The sequence below is a fragment of the Schistocerca cancellata genome, chromosome 3 (genome assembly GCF_023864275.1).
Source record: "Schistocerca cancellata isolate TAMUIC-IGC-003103 chromosome 3, iqSchCanc2.1, whole genome shotgun sequence".
NCBI lineage: Eukaryota > Metazoa > Arthropoda > Insecta > Orthoptera > Acrididae > Schistocerca > Schistocerca cancellata.
This window is the reverse complement of record NC_064628.1, coordinates 895,898,330-895,911,132: the sequence shown is the minus strand read 5'-3', so window position 1 is coordinate 895,911,132 and position 12,803 is coordinate 895,898,330. Positions and strand designations below refer to the sequence as shown.

The 12,803-nt window shown below is 39.7% G+C and overlaps 1 protein-coding gene across 4 annotated transcripts in view; it reads left to right on the top strand.

Moving 5' to 3' along the window:
* LOC126175965 (pericentriolar material 1 protein-like) overlaps positions 1–12,803 on the top strand; it is a 405,228-nt gene that overhangs the window by 133,691 nt on the left and 258,734 nt on the right. The window lies entirely within an intron of this gene.

Genomic DNA, 12,803 nt, shown 5'->3' with positions numbered 1-12,803 from the left:
GAGTCTTCAATTCCAAAAGTATATTTATACTGTGAGCATCTCTCTTGACATATCCAGTTGGACTTAGACAAGTTACTATCAAAGTCCTCCTTTAATGTCATTTAGTTCTTGTAACTAATCTGGTTTCTGTAGAAGTTGTATATAACCTTACTCACTGTATTTTCTGTCTGATAACTTTAAAATTTCAAAGAATGTGTCTTAGTCAACATCAGTTACATACTTCTCTTTGGAAATTATGAATACCTCTGTATATATGAAAATCTCTGTACATAAAAGGCAATGTCCTGACTGACTGACTCATATCACCCAACGCAGACCGTTACGGATAGAACCTTGAAATTGGGAGATGATGTGGATCTTATTCTGTTAGCATGAAATTACAGTGAAATCCAGACCTCTGTAGCTGCTTACAGGCATTGATAAATATCAACGGGGACAGTTGAAAATGTGTGCCCCTACTGGGATTTGAACCCAGGATCTCCTGCTAAAATGGCAGATGCTCTATCCGACTGAGCCAGCGAGGACACAGAGGATAGTGTGACTACAGGGACTTCTCTCTGGCACATTCCCCGTGAGACCCACATTTCCAACTTGTTGTCCAAACACTACATTTGTAGTGCCCCTGCCCACTATAATCATTACTCGTGGCAGGGGCACTACAAATGTAGTGTGTGGACAATAAGTTGGAAATGAGGGTCTCATGGGGAGCAAGCCAGAGACAAGTCGTCCTGCAGTCGCACTATCCTTTTGTCCTCGAAGGCTCAGTCAGGTAGAGCTTCTGCCATATAAGCAGGAGATCCTGGGTTTGAGTTCCGGTTGGGGCACACATTTTCAACTGTCCCCGTTGATATTTATCAATGCCTGTAAGTAGCTACAAAGTTCTGGATTTCATTGTATTTCATTCTTCGAGAACTTGCAAGATCACCAATTGTATACGTTCTTTCAGACACCGTATTCATATACTGTTAGCATATTATAAGAAGGGATTGTCCAAACTACCTCTCCTAAGGGGGTGAAACAGTGGATGAAAGGCTCTTTGAAAGTATGTCACTATTAAAATAATTTTGAAGCTGGACCTACGAAAACTGGTATTTGGTTTCTTGGTCAGAAATATGTATTCCAGCATTTTTTGAAATTTAACCTTACGCAGGTGAAAACTTTTCTTTGAAAATATATCATTATTAAAGAACTAGTAAAGCATTTTTAAAGCTACATCTATAGACATCAGTATCTCACTTCTCAATTACAAATAAAAAGTAAGTCTTTCAGTGCTTCTAGAAACTGAATCCCTAATGGGGTGAAATACATTTTACAAAAGTATTTTATTATGAAAGCATTTTTAAAGCTAAATCTATGAAACTTTAGATTTGCTTTCTCAGTCAGAAACAAAAAAGATTTAACCCCCATAGGGGTGAAACACAGGATGAAAGCTTTTATGGAAATATTTCATTGTGCAAGCAGTTTTCAAGCTAAATCTGTGAAACTTTGTATTTGGCATCTCTGTTAGATATAAACCATATGCATGTCACTGTTTTTGGAAATTCAGTCTCTAATGGAGTGAAATGTTTTATGAAACTACTTCATTGTGAAAGCATTTTCAAAGCTAACTCTTTGAAAATTGGTGTTTGCTTATTGGTTAGAGGTGAAAAAATGTGTTTCACTGTTTTTGGAAATTCAACCCCTAAGGGGTGAAATAGCACCAGCCTGATTCACTGACTCATCATTGCCTAGCCCAAGCCGCTAAGGATTGAAACTTGACATTTGGAGAAGGTGTGGATCTTATACTGTAAGCATCATTTAAGAAAGGATTGTCTGAAATTCTATTCCTAAGAGGGTGAAATGGGGGATGAAAGGTTTTATGAAAGTATGTCGCTATTAATGCAATTTTAAAGCTATATCTACAAAAATTGGTATTTGGTTTCTCAGTCAAAAATAAAGAAATAAGTATAATTGACTGGATTTTAGAAAAGCTGCGTATTCGCAAACAGACCGGTACTAGTGGCTTTTGGTGCATTTATTCCAAATTATATGTTCCGGGCTCTGCCCATCATCAGATTTCCATTTCACAGCAAAAATAACTTTGAGAGTTTGTTCATTGCTCACATATGCATGCACCAAAAGGTGTGACAATATAATTTAAACTTGTAAAATGGGAAAGTTGGTTGTGAGAAGTTTTTCTTAGTCCTTCTACCAAGCAATATTCCCATTTTACAAGTTTAAATTGTATGTCATACTTTTTGGTGTGTTAATGTATGAGTAAGGAACGAACAGTCAGTCATTTTTGCTACGAAATGGAAATCTGATGATGGGCAGAGGCCAAACATGTCATTTGGAATAAACGAACCAAAAAACTAGTAACTGTCTGTTTTGTGACTACTCAGCTTTCCTAAAATCCAGTCAACTATATTGATAATAATGGTCGCGTACCTCTATTGGCAGTTTCAGGCCAACATACATAAATTAAATATGTGTTTCAGCATTTTTCAAAATTTTATCATATGGGGATGAAATAATGGGTGAAAACATATTTTTGAAAATATGTCATTATTAAAGAACTACTAAAGTACTTTTTAATCTACATCTATGAACATTGGTTTTTAACTTCACGATTACAAATAATAAAATACATATTTCAGTGTTTCTGGAAACTGAACTCCTATGAATGTGGAATAGGGGATGAGATTTTTTTATGAAAATATTTTATTATGAAAGTACACTCCTGGAAATGGAAAAAAGAACACATTGACACCGGTGTGTCAGACCCACCATACTTGCTCCGGACACTGCGAGAGGGCTGTACAAGCAATGATCACACGCACGGCACAGCGGACACACCAGGAACCGCGGTGTTGGCCGTCGAATGGCGCTAGCTACGCAGCATTTATGCACCGCCGCCGTCAGTGTCAGCCAGTTTGCCGTGGCATACGGAGCTCCATCGCAGTCTTTAACACTGGTAGCATGCCGCGACAGCATGGACGTGAACCGTATGTGCAGTTGACGGACTTTGAGCGAGGGCGTATAGTGGGCATGCGGGAGGCCGGGTGGACGTACCGCCGAATTGCTCAACACGTGGGGCGTGAGGTCTCCACAGTACATCGATGTTGTCGCCAGTGGTCGGCGGAAGGTGCACGTGCCCGTCGACCTGGGACCGGACCGCAGCGACGCACGGATGCACGCCAAGACCGTAGGATCCTACGCAGTGCCGTAGGGGACCGCACCGCCACTTCCCAGCAAATTAGGGACACTGTTGCTCCTGGGGTATCGGCGAGGACCATTTGCAACCGTCTCCATGAAGCTGGGCTACGGTCCCGCACACCGTTAGGCCGTCTTCCACTCACGCCCCAACATCGTGCAGCCCGCCTCCAGTGGTGTCGCGACAGGCGTGAATGGAGGGACGAATGGAGACGTGTCGTCTTCAGCGATGAGAGTCGCTTCTGCCTTGGTGCCAATGATGGTCGTATGCGTGTTTGGCGCCGTGCAGGTGAGCGCCACAATCAGGACTGCATACGACCGAGGCACACAGGGCCTACACCCGGCATCATGGTGTGGGGAGCGATCTCCTACACTGGCCGTACACCACTGGTGATCGTCGAGGGGACACTGAATAGTGCACGGTACATCCAAACCGTCATCGAACCCATCGTTCTACCATTCCTAGACCGGCAAGGGAACTTGCTGTTAAACGTGCTCTAGAAGGTGTAAGTCAACTACCCTGGCCAGCAAGATCTCCGGATCTGTCCCCCATTGAGCATGTTTGGGACTGGATGAAGCGTCGTCTCACGCGGTCTGCACGTCCAGCACGAACGCTGGTCCAACTGAGGTGCCAGGTGGAAATGGCATGGCAAGCCGTTCCACAGGACTACATTCAGCATCTCTACGATCGTCTCCATGGGAGAATAGCAGCCTGCATTGCTGCGAAAGGTGGATATACACTGTACTAGTGCCGACATTGTGCATGCTCTGTTGCCTGTGTCTATGTGCCTGTGGTTCTGTCAGTGTGATCATGTGATGTATCTGACCCCAGGAATGTGTCAATAAAGTTTCCCCTTCCTGGGACAATGAATTCACGGTGTTCTTATTTCAATTTCCAGGAGTGTATTTTTAAAGCTAAATCTATGAAAGTTTAAATTTGGCTTCTCACTTAGAAATAAGAGAACTCATGTTTAAATGTTTTTGGAATTTCATTCCCTATGGGGAGTGAAACGGGGGATGAAAGTTTTTATGGAAATATTTCATTGTGCAACCACTTTTGAAGCTAAATCTATGGACATTTGTACTTGGCTTCTCTCAACAATGGAAAATCCAGGATGGAATGTAACAATATTATGGAAAGGTTAGTTGCTACTCATCATATAGCGAAAATGGTGAGTCGCAGATAGGCACAACAAAAAGACTGTCAGAAAATGAGCTTTTGACCAACAAGGCCTTTGTTGGAGATAGAACACACACACACACACACACACACACACACACACACACACACACACACACAAACTGCAGTCTCTGGCTGCTGAGGCCACAACAGCCAGAGATTGAGGTCATGTGTGTTTGAGTTGCATAAAACCTACGCATGTCACTGTTTTATGGAAATTCAATCACAATGGGTTCAAATAGGGTCAAACTGATTCACTGACTCATCATCGTCCAGCCCAAACTGCTAAGGATAGAAACTTGACGTTTGGAGAGGGTGTGGCTCTTTTACTGTAGCGTCTTATAATAAGGGATTGTCTGAAATTCTACTACTAATGGGGTGAAATAGGGGATGAAAGGTTTTTTGAAAGCATGTTGCTACTAAGGGAATTTTGAAGCAAGAACTACGAAAACTGGCATTTGGTTTCTCAGTCAAAAAATAAAAAAATTGTGTTTCACTATTTTTGGAAATACATCCACTAAGGAGATAAAATAGTGGGTGGGAGTTATTTTGAAGATAAATGATTACTAAAGAACTACAGAAAGGAATTTGACTTCTTGGTTAGCAATACAAAATGTGTGTTTCCAGAAATTCAACACCTAAGGGAGTGCAATAGAGGATGAAAATCTGTCAGAAAATATTTTGTTACATTAAAAAATTTTAAAGCTAAATTTATGACACTTTTCAATTAGATACAAAGAAATATTTGTTAGGTGATAAACGGTGCTATGGAAATACCTTCACAAGAAAGCAAAAGGCATGATTAACAAAAACCTTGGACTATAGCTACCAGAATCGCTTTTTGGTCATAAGTACATTTAGAAAAGGCCATGCTTATATGGCCTCAACTAGTGTGAAAAGCTTAGAAGTTATTGCAAATTGTGAACAACATAAAAATTCTATTAAATAAAACAAAAAAATCTCTGCAGTCTACGTGAGAGAATCAGCAGGCACTAAGATAGTCTTTAGCATCCAGGACTAGAATTTAAATAATGTAATTTATACAGAAGGCATATGTGAGAGAAATCTCCAAATATAATATGGTTATTCAGCAGTGAATATAATGGTAACTCACTGGATCTGAATACAGTTAAAGGAAAATCTTTGCAAAGAATGTGTTACACACAACTGATAGACTTCAGACATGGTACAAAGTTTTTGGGAAACAGATAGCTAGTTTACATCACTCCCACTTTGGAACAAGTACAGAGTATGCCACAAGAACAGCCATGTATGTGTGAAGTCAGTGCATTGCTGAACTTAGGGAACAACAACATAGCACAGTAACTTGCAATAAAATGATTAAAAAGGACAATAGGAACCTCTATTATATGACACTTGGCAGTCACTCACTAAGAATAACAGTGACAGTGCAGATGTATCAATGGCGATCTTGTAAAGAGACTTGTTTGTTTTTCTGATCATTATTGTTGCTGCTGTGGTTTTTGCCCACCATTCTTGCCAACTGCAGAGAGATTATGAATACAGACAAAGGTGTACCGATTAGTAACAAGTCTTCTGTAACAAACTGTTCTTCAGTTAGCTCTACTTTTATGAAGACTTTTTCCTCAATGTTTTCATGCTGCACAGCACCCACTCTCACTAGTTTTTGAGTGTTGTGGCATGAGCAGGACTGAAAAATAATGTGTTCATTAATGTTAACATTAATCAAGCATACATATCTTGTAAACTGACTCATTCGGCATCATGACCTATGAAACATGTAAATAACTAACACAAAGCCAACTCCAATTTCACGTTTAAGGGTCTCACAGTTACCATTTGTGGAAGTAATATGACACAATGTAGCAAACTTTCACATCTCAATATCACACTGATAGTACAGAGATCTTCATACTTAATTTGGATAGGCTGGTACCTAAATCAATTCTTCTTGTCTGAGACAGGAGAAGATACAATAACACACCAGCCAAATTGCGATGCACTGTACGAAACCTAGTATTCTTACACGTGGAAGCTTCATTGCCTAATAATTATCGTAGTGCATCATTCTTCTGTGGTGACAACAATAAAACTACTTTATAGTGTGAGTGATTTGTTTGCTATATGTGTCTGTTTTTTAGATTGTTCCTATGGTACATTATTTCTGGTTGCTGCACCTTTTATAAACACAAACAGCAGATAAAGAGTTTAACATGAACAGAGATATAAAGAGTTTAACATGAACAGAGATGGAACACAATCTTAGACGAGATGAGAAAGAACTGCTGCATATCAACAGGGAAGAATTCAGAAGCATTCCGTGCATACAGTTGGGTGAGGGGTGAGAGATGGGAGGTGGGGATGCATTGGCGTGAAGTGGGGGTTGGGGGAGAGCTGGGGGTGGGTGTGAGGTGTGAGGTGTGGGTAGGTGCAGGAGCAAGGGGAGGAGGAGGGGGAGGAGTGGGAGGGGAGTATTTCCAGTCTCATTCAACTTGGAGGCCTCCTTCAGGTCAGACATCACGTGGTTGGAATTCCTGCAGAGGGAAAAGAATGCGATGGTTGGGGTGGCAAGGCAAGTGTCACGGTTTGATAGTTTGTCATTGAAGTGTCTGGACTTGACATACCCACTTTGAATGCTGCACAGTAATTGCAGTACAGGTGGTATGTGTTACATCTACTTCAACACGTAGTCCCACCTCCAGTTTGTTAGCAAGAGGAACTGACATTTGAAGCTGACTGCCGGACGATGCTACTGCCGCCAACATACATTGCGCGTAAGGGCCATGAAGATAAGATATGAGGAATTAGGGCTCATACAGAGCATATAGACAGTAGCTTTTCCCTCACGCTGTTTGCGAGTGGAATGGAAAAGGAAATGACAAATAGTGGGTACAGGACACCCTCCACCAAGCACTGTATTGTGGCTTGCAGGGTATCTGTGTAGATATAGATATAGTGACTTGTTGTAAGAGACTGGTCTTGGTTGTGCTTTTGCAGAAGGAAATGAATGACCCATGGAGCACAGGATTGATTGCATGCATAACTGAAGTTATATACATATGAGGGGGATATGAGTCACAATCTGCAGGATAGAGTCAAAGGCAAGTAATTGAAATGTTTAATTTTGTGTTGCTTGTACTGCAGACATCACAGCCTTTGAGATGTGGATGTTGATGAGGATGGAGAAGATAAATTGGACAGAAAGAATTAAGAATGAAGAAGTATTAAGACTGGTCAGTGAGAAAAGACAAATATTACAGGCAATTTTAAAGAGAAAAGATGTGGTTAGGACATTGCCTAAGTAGTAGTCAGTGCTTACTGAAGACACCTTGGAACAAATGGTGAAATGAAAAAGAAAAGAGGAAGCAAAAGATAGAGGTTGATAGATAGGCGAAAGTGCAAAACAGCTATGTAATGACTAAAAGAAGAACAGAAGTCAAAAATTGATGGAGAGCCCATGTTATAGAGTGATCTGCCTAATGGGCAGAACACTGAAATAAAAGTACTGCAATGTACTGAAGACAGACAATTGATGTTCATATTTTATGTAATGCCATTTCTGAAGTAAATTAGAAAATTTGCTGATGTACATTAGCTAACTACAGCTGGTGAATGAAAACATGGAAACACAAAAGACGTAACACATTACCATGCCCAATTTGGTGCAGCAAGTCCTTTGCCATTCAAAACAGTTTCCAGTCTTCTTGGAATGGATAAATACAGATCCTGTATGATTTTCAAGGGAATCGTGTACCATTTGTCCCACAAAATAGTGGCAAGTTGAGATAACCATGATTGAGGTAGATAGCAGTCATGCCCCCATCTCTCAAAAGTAGACCACGAAGGCTCAATTGTATTGAAATCTGGTGACTGTTGGCCAGAGGAGATGTGATACTTCATCCTGGTACTCAAAACCAGTCCTGGACAATGAGAGCTGTGTGTACAGGGGCCCTCTCATCTTAGAACACAGCCTCACCATTGAGGAACAAACATTGTACCATAGGATGGGCCTGATCAGTTAAAATGGTCATATAATTCTTGGCCATAATGCAATGTAGCAGATTACCTGTGGGGCTAATGGAATACTACGACATGGCTGCCCAAATCATCACTGAACCTCAATCATGTTTCACTCTTGGGACGTAAACTTAGCCACACATTGAAAATAGTGTCCAACCAGACTCATATGCTCAAGTGGCTTTCTTCCGTTGCTCCATAGTCCAAGTTTTACAGCTTCGGCACTATGTTGTCCTGCTACAGACATTTGAATCAGTGTTGAGCAGTTTTGGACTTCGAGCTCACTGTGCAATTCCCTATTTATGGAGCTCCTTTCATCCAGATTTGGTGCTCACGGGGTTCATGGGTGTGACATTCAGTTCTGCAGTGAATTTTGGAGCTGTCATTCTTATTCATTGTCATAATCTTCTTCAGTGACCATCTGTCACAATCACTCAACACACTCTTTTTGTCTGCATTATGACTTAGTGGATGATATTAACCGCTTTTGCTGTATGTAGTATAAATCTTTGATACAGAGCACCTTGAAACACCAAACACTTTGGCTACCTTCATTACGGAAGCACCTACTATACAAGCACCAGTATTTTGGCTATGTTCAAATTCACTTAACTCCACATAGTGCACTCGCGATGACACAGGATACTGTTCTGACCACATTTGCAATATATTGCGGACATTGTGCAGGTACCGTTCTTGGTCAAATAAGACAGTGCAACATGCAGACATGGCTAGAACCTGCATTTATGTTTAAGCATGCAATTCTTGTGGTGTTTCTATATTTTTGTTCAACCTCTGTAAGCTAAACCAAATTTATTATTTTTTTTTTATTTGCACATCCGTAGGACCAAATTGAGAATCAAATCTCAAAGATCATGGAACATGTCAGTACATGAAATTACAACATAAAAGTAGTAACAGACAAAAATAAAATGTTTATGAACCCCTAATTTTTCAAGGAACTCCTCGACAGAATAGAAGGAGTGACCCATGAGGAAACTCTTCAATTTTGATTTGAAAGTGTGTGGATTACTGCTAAGATTTTTGAGTGCAAGTGGTAGCTTATTGAAAATGGATGCAGCAGTATACTGCACACCTTTCTGCACAGGAGTTAAGGAAGTCCGATCCAAATACAGGTTTGATTTCTGCCGAGTATTAACTGAGTGAAAGCTGCTTATTCTTGGGAATAAGCTAATATTGTTAACAAGAAACGACAGTAAGGAAATAATGAGAGCCCACTGTCAAAATACCCAGACTCGTGAACAGGAGTCAACAAGAGGTTGCTGAACTTAACACCACTGATTGGCCGAACCGTCCGTTTCTGATCCAAAAATATCGTTTTAGAATGGGAAGAATTACCGCAAAATATAATACCATGTGACATAAGCGAAAGAAAATAAGCAAACTAGACTAATTTTCATGTTGAAAGATTACTCTTCAGATACCATTCTAAAAGTAAAAATAGCAGCATTAAATGTTAGAACAAGATCCTGAATGTGGGCTTTCCACGACAGTTTATCATCAATCTGAACACCTAGAAATTTGAACTGTTCAGTTTCACTAATCATATCCCATTCTGTGAAATTAAAATGTCAGATTTTGTTGGATTGTGTGTTGGAAACGGTAAAAACAGAGTCTTACTGTGATTTAGCATTAGTTTATTTTCTACAAGCCATGAACTTAGGTCATGAACTGCACTATTAGAAACCTGGCCGATGTTGCACACAACATCCTTTACTGCCAAACTAGTGTCATCAGCAAACAGAAATATTTTAGTTAGCCGTACTACTAGAGGGCATATCATTTATATAAATAAGGAACAGGAGTGGCCCCAACACTGATCCCTGGGGCACCCCCACTTAACTGTACACCAGTCAGACCCCACATTACAGCCATTCTCAACATTGTGAATAATGAACTTTTGCTGTCTGTTGCTAAAGTAAGAAGTGAACCAATTTACTCCCCGTATTCCGTAATGGTCCAACTTCTGGGGCAATATTTTGTGATCAACACAATCAAATGCCTTAGTTAAATCAAAAAATATATCTAGCATTCGAAACCTTTTGTTTAACCCATCCAGTACCTCACAAAGAAAAGAGAATATAGTATTTTCAATTGTTAAACAACTTCTAAATTTGATAGCAAATCGTGTGATATAAAATGATCATTTATCCTTACATGCACAGCCATTTCAATAACTTGGTAGCAAACACTGATGGTATAGAAATAGGTCTAAAATTGTCTACATTACCCTTTTCTCCCTTTTTATAAAGCATCTTTACTACTGAGTACTTTAGTTGTTCAGGAAACTGACCATTCCTAAAGAAAAAATTACAAATATGGCTAAATACAGGGCTAACATGTGCAGCACAGTACTTTAATATTCTGCTGGGCACTCCACCATATCCATGAGACTCCTTAGTCTTCAGTGATTTAATTATTGATTCAATTTCCCCCTTGTCTGTATCACAGAGGAGTATTTCAGACATCAGTCTCGGAAAGGCATTTGCCAAGGCATTTGTTTCCCTGTAGAAACTAAATTTTTATTTAATTCACCAGCAATGCTCAGAAAATGATTGTTAAATACTGTACATATATCTGATTTATCAGTAACAGATATATTTTTACTATGAACTGACTATAATGTCTACCTTGTGCTGCTGACCAGACACGTCCTTCACAACTAACCATATAGTTTCAATTTTATCCTGTGAATAACATTTTAAGCACCTTACAATACTGTTTGTAATGGGCTACTGTAGCTCGATTGTGACTACTTCTAACATTTTGATATAATTCACGCTTTATTCGACATGATATTGTTATCCCACTAGTCAGCAACCCGGGCAGCCTATTACTGCTAGTACCCCGTTTAGCAAACTCTCAAAGAGCATGAGAAATGTGTTAAGGAAAGCATTATATTTGTCATCTATGTTATCGGCACCATAAGTATCCTGCCACTCTTGTTCCTTGACGAGATTTAAAAAACTCTTTTGCTGTTGGATTAACTTTCCTACATAGTTTGTAATTATATGTGACATTTGTTTGAGTACAAAAGCATTTTAGTGTTAAAATTTGTGCATCATGGTCTGAAAGGCCATTCACCCTTTTACCAACAGAATGCCCGTCTAGTAATGAAGAATGAATAAAAATATTCTCTATGGCTGTGCTACTGTTCCCTGCACCCTAGTTGAAAGAAACACAGTCTGCATCAGATCATATGAATTTAGGATATCTACCAACATACTTTTTCTTGCACCGTCATATACAAAATTTATATTGAAGTCACAACATATAATTAATTTCTGGTACTTCCTGAAAAGTGAATAAAGAACCCTCTCTAGCTTGAGTAGAAATGCTCTGAAGTCAGTGTTAGGGGACTTGTTTATAACAATTAGAAGTTTAGTTTCACTAAATTCAACTGTCCCTGCACAACATTCAAATATCTGTTCTGCGCAGTGTTATGATAAGTCTATGGACTCCAACGGAATACTGTATTTTACATACATAGCCACTCCCCCACCCCGCAAGGAACTCCTTGAAAAATAGCCAACTAATCTGTCTCCTGGTAAAGAAAGTCTCTGAATTGTCATATTATTTAAGTGGTGGTCCGACATACCAATAATTTCAGAGTCAACGTCTATAAGCAGTTCACTAACTTTATCTCTAACACACCTTATATTCTGATGAAATATACTAATTCCTTCTCTACTTGGAAACATGACATCCTCTGTAGGTGAGCCCTTAGTTAGAGGGACTTCCTTTATATCAGCTGACTTCAATCTAAAAAAAGGTGCAGCTCTAACACCAACTGCTACAGGAATTTTTCCATGAGTGCTCCCACCACCACCCACTAAACTGTCACCTATAATCTTTGCCAGCCTCCCCTCCCCATATCTGTTGAGGTGCAGGCCATGCCTAGTGAAACCTGATCTACTGATAGACTCGATTGTCACCACTGAAATGTGACCCACGCCCTCTGCCATCAGTGCCCCCTCCAGCCCCATGTTAACATGCCTAACAGCCGCATTAAGATGGGGCTGATCATGACGCTGAAACAGTTGCACAAAATGAACATTAGTGCCGCCAATATTTTTTTTGTTGGAATTGCAAAATGCTGTAGGTTTGACTAATCGACTCCGTCCAGTTTTCCCAGCCTTTCAGTGTATTTATTCATCCCCCTCCCCTCTGTCTCCCTCTCTTTCTCTTACTGTCTCACATTGTGACACACATTGTTGTATTTTGCTTGAAGTAATTCTAAATATTACGTAATATATTTCTTGTGGCTTTGATTGAATGATAAAATCATGCACTATTCTTTGTTGATGAGTTTATTAGTTCCTTGTTATATTTCTGAGCCCTAAATTAACTGTTTAAAATAACAACATTTGAACTATTTATGGTCCTGTATAGTAAAAAGCTTAAAACATAT